The sequence below is a fragment of the Adiantum capillus-veneris genome, chromosome 12 (assembly GCF_014529385.1).
Source record: "Adiantum capillus-veneris isolate H3 chromosome 12, ASM1452938v2, whole genome shotgun sequence".
NCBI lineage: Eukaryota > Viridiplantae > Streptophyta > Polypodiopsida > Polypodiales > Pteridaceae > Adiantum > Adiantum capillus-veneris.
The window spans coordinates 72,706,368-72,717,238 of NC_140942.1; positions in this window are offsets into that span (position 1 = coordinate 72,706,368).

Genomic DNA, 10,871 nt, shown 5'->3' on the forward strand with positions numbered 1-10,871 from the left:
CCTCCGTTTCCACTACAAGCAGGTCTGCACATGCAATTTCGTCATTTTGTGCAGAATTTCTGTCAGTGCCAATTTCTGCATAACAAGTGCCTTAAAGTCTTCTACGGTTTGTGTTATATGGCGCGTGTTGTTCTCGCTCCGTTTCTCCTATTTTTGGGCAGTTTTCACATCAGGTGCAACATTTACCATGGCTGACAACAACGCAGATGTCTTCAAGATGTTTGTTGTTGTGGACAGGTTGGATGGGGACAATTACCTTATGTGGGCTTATATGATGCAACACGTTCTTGTGTCAAAGGGCGTTTGGAATATTGTGCAGGGCATTGATGTACATCCTGGTTCTGAGGATGCAGGCAATGTTGAGGATGTTGTAGGTCTTGCTGCAAGGATTGTTGCTATTAGAGTTGTTTTGCCTATGGTAGAACAATCTCGTTGGGATGTAAAGGATGCGCAGGCTCATGCATTGATTGCGTTGTCTGTGAAGCGCACCATTGTTCCTCACATCCGTTCAGCAAAATCTGCAAAACAGGCTTGGGATATATTGGCTGGTCTTCTGAAGTTCTGTGAGAGTAATGGTGCATCTTATATGGGAAGACATCAAATTGTGTAGGCTTTTTGTGTTCGTCATCTTCGGAATGAGATTCCATTTAGATGGCATAACTCTCACTTTGGATTTTATCTCATGTTCCCCAACAAAGGAAGGTAAATTCCTTAAGGTTGTCGGTTTACTCTCTAAGGATACTTCCATCCCTGCATCTCTCTACAATGAATGTATATCCCCAGGATAGATCTCATGATCCATGTTGATCTCCAAAATTGGTGATGATAGCAACGTGGCACCGTCTTTTCTATTTCTGATTGTCTTCCATAATGATTGTGGCCACGGCTTGTCTACTTAGGGAATTGGCGGCATCTCATGAGATTTGGCCTTATTTATTGTATTCGCGACAACCCTCGTATCTAGTGGTTCCTCATTTGGTTTGGTTGCTTCATCAATTTTGTTTTATTTTAAGATTCTTGTGTTCTCTTTTTCTAGCTCATGCACAACTTGCTCAAGGGTTTTCCATGTCTCAGGCTACATTAGTAGAGCTTGAGTTGTCTCTATGAGCTTTCTGCACATGTCCATTTGTTTTGTTCCAATTTCAAGATGCAGATAGATCAACAATCTCTGTTCCAGTGTTTGATTGTTCTTTAAACTTGCTTCATAGGCTTGACAAGGCATGTAAGTGCTCGTTCACTTTCTCAACCAAGATTGAACCTCCTGATATCGTTTTTTGTACTTCTACTCCCTTGACATTTTCTTTATTTTCTTGTTCATGTTTGAGTTTTTCCCTAGTTTGGTTTAGTTTAGTCTCCAAGGCCATCTTTTCTCTCAGTCTCTTTGCTTTCATTCTGTCTCTTTTTGCTTTTCATGATTTTTGTTGAGTCCACATTGATGCATTCTCAAACTCGGTTTGTTCTGGAAGTTTTAGCTCGTATGTCACACTGGCTTATTTTTGGCTGCCTCTTGAGCTCCTAAGGGAGTCATTATGTATAAATTATGTATATCATGTACGTTCAAGAACTATTTTTTAAACTCCTTATCTATGAGTTTTTGAAAAATAAAATACACCCTTTTTCTATTCAATCTGTAAATTTTTTCCTGTATGTGAAAATGTGAGAAAAATAAAAATTAATAACCCCTTCTGCTGCACTCACGTGATAGTAACATAATTATTGAATGAACCCCCTCCCCCCCCCCAAGCTTGAGCTTGAGCTCTAGTTACCACCTTGACAGGAATTGTTGGCTCTGACTCAGATCCACTTGAACAAGGTAAAACTACAATGATATTCATAGTCACTTTTTCTTTGTTGTCTGGATTTTTAGCACAATGTTGGATGAGGTGATCTATTGCATATCTGTCACAGAATCCAAAGATTTTTGTTTGCTAGCCTTTGTTTGGACAAACTTGTTCCCAATGGTCACCTACATATTTATAGCATGGACCTTCAGGTTGGGTAGCTGGTGGTGCTCCCATTGGGTGTCTTGTCTTAGGAGGAGATCCTCTAAGCTTGTAATTTTGATTTGCTTCAACATGAGCGTATTTTTGTCCATCGTGAATTGGTTTCTTGGTGTTTGAGCCACATATGAAGGTTCCATAGCTTCATCTACTCTTGCCCAAAATGCACCATCTTCAGTGGCATACGCTACACACTCAGGCTCTCTCACATGAGTTTCTACAGGCTCTTCGTAATATAATTTTGGTGGAATCATTGGTGCATTCATGAGTGGTCCTAATGGCTGCATGTATCAACGAACAATGGCTTGATTGTCTTGAGGTAATGGTGGTTTTGACCCAACACAGGTTGCGATTTGTGTCCACCTTGTACTACATTGTTGGGACCTATCTGGTACCTCGGATGTGGTGGCAATTGTTGCACTGTTGGAGGTTTGTATGGCCTTTTCCTCAAAAAATTCCGATTATCAAAGTACTCAATTATGCTGTGGTTTATGTATTTCTGCTCATTGGCACACCACTTCAATACTCTAGGAGCATGTCGTGCTTGTGACTGCTGTGGTCACAAATTGGGATTATGTTGATATGTTTGATTCATCCTTTGACTCACTTTGTTGACTAATTGATCAACATTTTGTGTGATTGAAGCAGGAGCATTGCGCTTAGTAGATGACTCACTAATGGTAGAAGAGATGTTGATGGTGGTTGTGTTAGCATCTTGGTTACCTCTCCGTATGACTTGTAGTTGTCAACTAGGCACAACACCACTCTAGTGACTTGTTCAAATGTGGTGCATGCCTACAAGTGCAAATCCTTCTTGAGAGTTTCATTTCTCAAGCCATGTATATAGTCGATCATCTTGCGATAACTCTCATGCTGGGTATCTCTCAATATACCGTTTGAAGCAAAGTGAAGCTAAATCGTGTTGTGCTTGATTCCTCTTTTGGAGAATTCCTCCGCAAATTCTTGTGAGAGTTGATCAATATCTAGGAAATATATGTTGTTCAGTGGTTGGAACCAAGTCAACGCCATTCCTTCCAAGGTCAAACCAAATCCTTCATACTACATATGGAAATCCACAACTTGTTCTACTCTTAAGACCCACTTAAAGAGTAAAATATGCGCATATGGATCTCTTGATCTATTATACTTTCTAGGCACACACTTCGCCACTTGAGATGGTAACATTCTTTGTGTTTTTGCTACCATTCTCATCTTTCTAGGCTCCCCTACTACAACATCTCTCGCCTCATACCCACTGATAGGTGCTTTGGAAAGAGTTTGGTCAGTTACTCTCTCTTCGAACCTTCGGTTCTTGTGTCTATAACCCTTTTACTAAAATTTGTGTTTGGAGTCTCACTGCCCCGGTGCGTGGTCATTGGAACCCTCGAACTTAAGGATCCCATCGTTCTAGGTTCAGAAAAATGTGGTCAACTAAATGAATCTTTTAGCCTCTTTCTCACAGGACTCGTTGTCATGGTATGTGGCCTTGTTTCAGTGACAGTTGGTCTATGCATGCTAGGGGTAACATAGTACTGGTGGAGAGGCCCTCCAAACTACATATATCCCTCAAACTCTTTGAGATCTACTGCAGAGTACCTCCGGTCATACTTACCTAGCATGATCACCCGAGTATCTCTCTCCACTTTGTACGCAAGCACATATAAGAATTTCTACTCCTTAACTCTCTCACATTGGGTTCATCACATCTGTAATAAAGCATTTTCTCCCCATTATTGTACTTGTACAAACCCACGTGTGTTTTCCGTGTTGATGTGAGTAGCTACATTCACTCGCCTAAGCTTTGCATTAGGAATGTCCTGCTTCGGTAACTTTTCCTCAGGCTCAAAATCAACTTTACCTGTGGTGCTTGTCAATCCACACTTGCCCATAATAAAGGGATTGTGCACAACTAAATACATGTTTCCTTTCTCATGAAAGCATCGATTGCCACTATAATCTACTAGTACTATGAGCTTGATCTCACTAGGTCTCTCTTCAAGTTTCACACAGTACCGATCCATACAATCTTTGTAAATTTTAGCACCCTATTTATTTTGAAATTGGTATTGCAGGTGCAAAGTTTCATGTTTGGTGTTGTTTTTTATGGCTTGTTCCCATTTTTTTCCCCTCCTTGAAACTCAACACTCTTGAATCCCTTATCCATATAGGTATAAGATCTCTTTGATGAAGTATCAAAAATACTTTCCTCCAAAATTGGATCTAAGGTTGGAAAAGTTCCTTACTCTTCAGTGAAAATACGACTTATTTGGTCTCTAGTAGTACGGTTTCTATTTTGGTATAATCTACCCGATCGCAAATTCATCAAGAAAACTATGCTTGCAAAACCCTGACTTGTTACCTTTTATGATGCATACAATCTTCCAATGGAAGGCAACTTGTGATTTCCACAACCTGTACAAAAATCACTTGGTGGCAACAAGTTTACAATCGCTCTGTTAGTCAAAATCTGAACCAAGTAGAATTTTATCGTACTTTTGACAAAAAATTTTATTTTACTTGCAATATGCACAGTGCAAATCCAAATTGAAATTTGGAAATACCACTATACGTTCATGGACAAGAGCTACCTATGGTATGAATCTGGACCCAACCTGTGATGACAGGGGGACATGGATCACAATCCATGTACCCTTGTGTTAGAATGCATCGAAACTTGATACACAGCTTCCTCCCAGTCCACTAATTCCTGCTATATGGTTGTTAAGTGATTTGGATCACTTTAGGTCTCAAAACCTAGGTCTGTTTGGTGGCTTTTAGTCTTGAATGACTTTTGCCATGTTTTGACCCACTTCTTGGAGTTATTTTGACAATTTTGCTATCGAATATTTTGGTTGTATTGGTCTTTGCTACTCTGTATGGTCTCTATCCAAAAAATCAAAAAAGGTACATGGATCGCTATCCATGTTCCATCAAATCTGGACTTCAGTTTTAGCTTGATGATTACTTGCAATCTAAGTAGTCTACTCCACCATTTATTTCTAAATTTGGCTATTTTTTTGCTAATCAGAATTGTGTTTGCCTGCGGTTTTTGACTAGCAACTGGTCTTTTGATGATTTGATCAATCTTTTGTTGTTTCTTGCTATGATATCCTTTGCAAAAGTTGTCCCATATGTTGCCAACTATCTAATTCTCAAATCTTAGTCCTAGATGAGCAAAAGGTACATGGATTGCAACCCATGTTTGACCACAGCTAAACATGAAATTTGGTCAACTGTATCCTTGCACTTTGTAGATGTCAGATTTTCACTTATTTTGGATTTAGATCTCAAAAAGTTAAAAAACCCCAAATTTTGGTCAATTTCCAAGGTTTTTTGTATCTTTTGTCCAATTCCTTGATTTGAGTGAGTTTTCAGTGTCAATTTCTCACCAAAATTGTATATTCAATGATCTAGAACCACACTAGACCCAATGGTATCTGTTTTTGTTCATAAGGAGACATGGATCACGATTCATGTTCTTGCACCAAATTGCATGAAACTTTCCAGATTGACTCTTTTGCGTTTTTTAATCCCTTTTTTGCACTTAGTTTTGGACTTTGATTAGCTTTGAGTTCTGACCATCAAATTTCCAAAATTTCAAAGTTTATGGTCCCTCTTACCAAAATATGGTTTTTGCAAAAAAAATCCTGAACTTCTTAGCCCATTGAGAGAATTTTTTTCCAACTTCCTTACTTGGGCATTTTTCAAAATGTATACATTTTTCTCTAGCACCATGATCGAGAGATTGTAGCCCTTATAGCCTTATGAACTTTGGCAAGAAACCTCAATGACACACCACTATCTCGTCTCCAAATTGGTATTAAACATTGCTTGCAAAGAATAATGGGTATTTATGAGATTACTTGTAGTCAATTTTCATGCTTATTTGGAAACAATATGGATGTAGAGAGTCTATCTCAAGAAAATCCGCCTCTCATATTAACACCTACATTGACTAGCCTAGTCAAATTTAGCCATGACCCATAAGAAAAGGTGCACCGCTTTGTGTCCATCCACATTAGGCACAAGTAGAATATGCCTTAGCACCATTGTGACCCTTTTTTCCTTGGAGATCTTTTGGATATCGATTTTCTCTATAATTTGGACATATCTTCATGTTTGCATACTTTCCTCTTAACATAATTCAATCATTATGGCAAGCATGAATCGAATATGATTTATTTCCAACTATCACAAAACATTTTTGCAGCATCCCTTGAGCCTAACATTGCATTATCTAGTGGCAATATGTGCTTTTTAAGTAACCTACGTAAAGAAAAGCAATAACATAGCTTCCAAAACTAGTCATTGCATAGTTGGATTAACAAAGCTTAGAGACTCACTTGAAAAGCTCTATGATGCAAGTGTCACTCCATCTAAACTTTGCTTGTATATTGAAAATGACCAAGAGTGTCTTCAATTTCCTCATAGAGTGAGGTATCAGCCCTCACGCTTCATGAATGTCATTGTAGGTCAGCCTCTCTATCTCCATGATTGTGGCAATCATATCATCAATCTCTGACTCAACGTGAAGGGGTACTAATTGCCTTTGTCACCCTCCAAGATTGAAGGCAATTTAGGCACATGTGTCATATTCTTTGTTTGGATAGATTCTTAAAAATGTGCTTTGCAACTTATAGAATTTCTATCAAATGTCTACCATTAGAGTCCTAACAAATTGACAGTAAGTAGTTTTTGGTACACAAAATGCACAACAATTATGCAAGGCATCTCATAGTGCTTTCATCCATAGATGTCGATGAACTGTGATTGGTAACAACTTGATCAATAAATTCGTCATAGGCATCAATGTGCTACATTGCAATAATTCAAGTCTGATGCACAATCCATATGCATTGATTACAAGGACAAGACACCCTTTCCAAGAGAGAGGCATCTTGATTGGACAAATCTACTCATCATTCTTGCTCATAATGCATGTATACATAAAATTAGATCAATTCACTATTTTTTAGGATCAAGTTCAGTATCTGGGATAAGGGTTACTCATTGGGATAAGGTTAGAGTGCTTCTTAATTAAACTAATGTGCAAGTTTAACATTTGTTGCACTCATTTAAAGTAAAACACAAACATTTAACCTAAAACATAAACGGCAAACCTAAAGCGTGAACTTAAACCCTAAACTTAGAATGCAAACTTCAAACTCAAATTCTAAACCTACACCATAGCCAAAATGCAAGCTCAAATTTAAACATCAGACATCAAATGCATTGTACTCAAACAGAAATCTAAACTGCAAACCCTAAACCTACAACACAAATTTTAAACTTACAATGCAACAAAACCTAAAATGCAAACCCTAAACCTACAACACAAATTTTAAACTTACAATGCAACCCTAAACTCAAGCTTCAAACTTGGAACGAAATCATAAAGTCAAGCCACAATGTAAGTTTAAAATACAATCTTTAAAAAAGAAAAGAAAACTCACAAAGTGTGAGTGTTTAATAAATTATCAACAAAAAAGTTACATGACTAGCCATGCTCAAAACGAGCCATGGTGTCAACTAAACCACCACGATCATACATAGATACATCAGTTGATAGGGGAGCCACCCCGAAACTAATCAACCACAATACAAACAGACCGGCTGAACAGGGAGCCACCCTCGATAGAAGAAGTATCATCGAAGTGGGTGCCACCAAAAATCCACCCTCTCTCACTGATTAGGATCTTGTCCACAATGGACCAAGTAGAGTTGCATGCCGAAGAGGCGATCATGAGACCCAAAAAGGAAACCAAAAGCTTCCACACAGCTAACACTTCCGATCACCAAACCTCACCATAGCATCAAGAAGCCAAAGAAGTAACTCTTGGAGTACCTACCAATATGGGTGAGCCCACCACCCACATACCATTGATAACAGCATAGGAGATGCCCCACATGCAGGGGGCAACCACCCAACTGTGTCCTATCTGCCAAGCATTGATGGATAGCCACAAAACCAGATCCGAAGATAGCCACCGACGCATCTGCTTCCACTGCAAGGACCAAGCCAAAACGTACTCAAAACAACACACCATAGCATACCCTCCACCGAAACGAGCCAAGCCGAGCAAACGTATTTCCTCCACAAGAGAAACGAGTAGCCTCCAAACCCGGGGAACAAAAATAAGCCAAAAGTTGAGCCCTAAAATTAAACCTAAAATGTAAATCTTAAACTCTACCTAAATTGTAAATCTAAATTCAAATACACATGCAAACATTAACAAAAATCATAAACCTCCAATCATAAAACCCTTAACTTACAACAACTCAAGTGTAAACCTAGCATGTCCCTACAATCTTATTTACATTTCTTTTGATGGGAATCTATTGTGATGCTGAGGTGGGTTTGAGGTCGAAAACGGTAGAGGCAACACATGGTCATGTATCAAAAAGGACGAGAGAGAGAGAGAGAGAGAGAGAGAGAGAGAGAGAGAGAGAGAGAGGGAGATCACATGTGTCAGTGCCCAAGAACTCGGTGACAGCTCTATCTCTTTGTCTTGTGTGTAGGTGATCGTGATGCTGGGAGGAGGGAACTCGGAGGTAGTTGGAGGACAGCAGAAGCGAAGCGGGGTCAATGACGGTAGGGCAACGCGGGACAGAGGGTCTGTGTGTGTGTGTGTGTGTGTGTGTGTGTGTGTGTGTGTGTGTGTGTGTGTGTGTGGGCCAGAATCCGTGAGGCCATCCCCTGCACCACTTTGCAGCAGAAGTTTTCCGTCGATTCCCTGGTATGAAACAACTAGATGCAGTCATCAACGAAGGGAAGCTGGAGCATGGACATCGCCATCGAGGCACTCCAAGAGGACCTGCACAGTTGCAATGGGTTCGTTGGATCTCACTGATGGTCACGTAGAGAGAGAGAGAGAGAGAGAGAGAGAGAGAGAGAGAGAGAGAGAGAGAGAGAGAGAAATGCAAGGACAACATGAGCTGGGAGAGCAAGTTAGGGTGGCCGAGCTCGCCATCAATGTGCAGAGCAAGGATCGTGCGAAGGGGGTTTGCAGATGGGCAATCGAGATTTGGAGAGCGTGGGAATTGGGGTAGAAGTCTGCGACTTTGTATTGGAAAAATGTGAGGGACAAAATATATGCTCTAATTAATTAATGAAGCACAAGATGACCCAGTAGGCAGCCAAAACGATTTTTTTCAAAAGCCATTAATTAATAAGTTTTGGGGGGGAGGTTGGGGGGGAGGGAAGAAAGGAAAAGGGAAGGGTGGGGAAAAAAAAGGGAAAAGAGAAGGGGGGGGGGGGGGGGGGGGGGAGGGGGGATGTTTTTTTTTTTTTTTTTTGCTGAAAGGGGCTCAAGGACCAGCGTAGGCATATAGCATAGTGGTTAAGGTTGAGTTTCATACTATATGCGTGATGTGTTCAAATCCTACTCATTAAGATTGATTTTAAACGGTGACGTGCATGGACATGGTAATTAGAGATGCTAAAGCATCTTGGGGAGATTCTATCTTATGAAAAACAAAAGTAGAACCAATAGAGCCACTAGATAGTACCTTATTAAACTTATTAGGCTTAGCATTCCCAGATACATTAATTAATTTCCTAGCAAGATTCCCAAAATAGCTTAACTTTGAAAACTAAGGCTCTGCTCGAGCCGATGCACACGCTCTGCGACCTTGTCCTCAGACAGGACGTCTCTCTCTCTCTCCCCCTCTCTCCCATAGCCAAGGACAAGCCGTGTTTGTCAAGCTGCATCTTCACGCTCCCACAAGAAAACTGCCTCTCTCTCTCGTACGAAACACGATCACCACTTCTTGGCCCTCTTCCAACAAGGCGAAACAAGGTCGTGTGGCATGTAGCAACAAGCAGATGACCTCGCCTCGATACAAAGAGATCGAGATGGGCAGCACAAAAAAAAAATGCATCTATTGTTGGCGCGTTGAGCTAACCCTACACTCTCCCTCCGTCCATCTGCATGCAAAACATAGACGTCTGTTGCTTGCACTCACACAATGAGGATGTGTCCCCCTTCCCCCCTCTGTCTTCATGCCTTCGCATTGTGCAACCTCTGCAACCTCGCACAGATGGGATCTCTCTCTCTCTCTCTCTCTCTCTCTCTCTCTCTCTCTCTCTCTTCCAGATGTCATGGAACCCGCCTTCGCAAATGCCTCCAATGTTTGGGAAAAATGTGTCCAACCTTAATATCGTGTGAGTTTCAATTTCAAAAATACCTGTTGACGAAAAGGGAAAAAGGAAAAATTCTCCACCAAAATAGAGGAAAATAGCGTAAACACCTAGAAAACAATTTACTCTTGACAAAATCAAAGACAAAAAAATTCACCTCGTCCGTTCCATCCGGCTTGGTTGGCTTGTCCTCCCATCGCCTCAACCACCTAGCCCTCCTCGCACAACAATCGAGCATCTAGCTCGAAATGATAGCCCGTGATAGCTCCTCTCCCTCTCCTACTCGTCAACGTGCCATCCCACTACCTCTAAAGCAAATTAACTATATCACAATTTAAAAACTCTCTTGACTTCTCTTTACTAATAGCAAACACTAGAAGGCATCACTTTTGTTTCTCTCAAGACAAAGGCATCTCATGAGATTCTGCCATAAGCAAACGAGAAAAAGATTGTAGGGACATATATTAGGCTTAGCACTTGAAAATAGTATTTGGTATTAAGTTTACTAATTAGGATAACATCTTGGCAGCAATGGTGGGCATCAAATACGCAACTGTCACAAAGCAGGAGTGCATTCTGCTGCAGTTGGACCTGGACAAGGCTTATGACAGAATAACATGGACATATATAGAAGCCGTCATGGAAGCTCTGGGCTTTGTGCCTCGTCTTTGTCGGCTGGTACGTGTAATGGGGGCTTGAAGCCAGTCAAAGCTCCTATTCAACGATAGAAT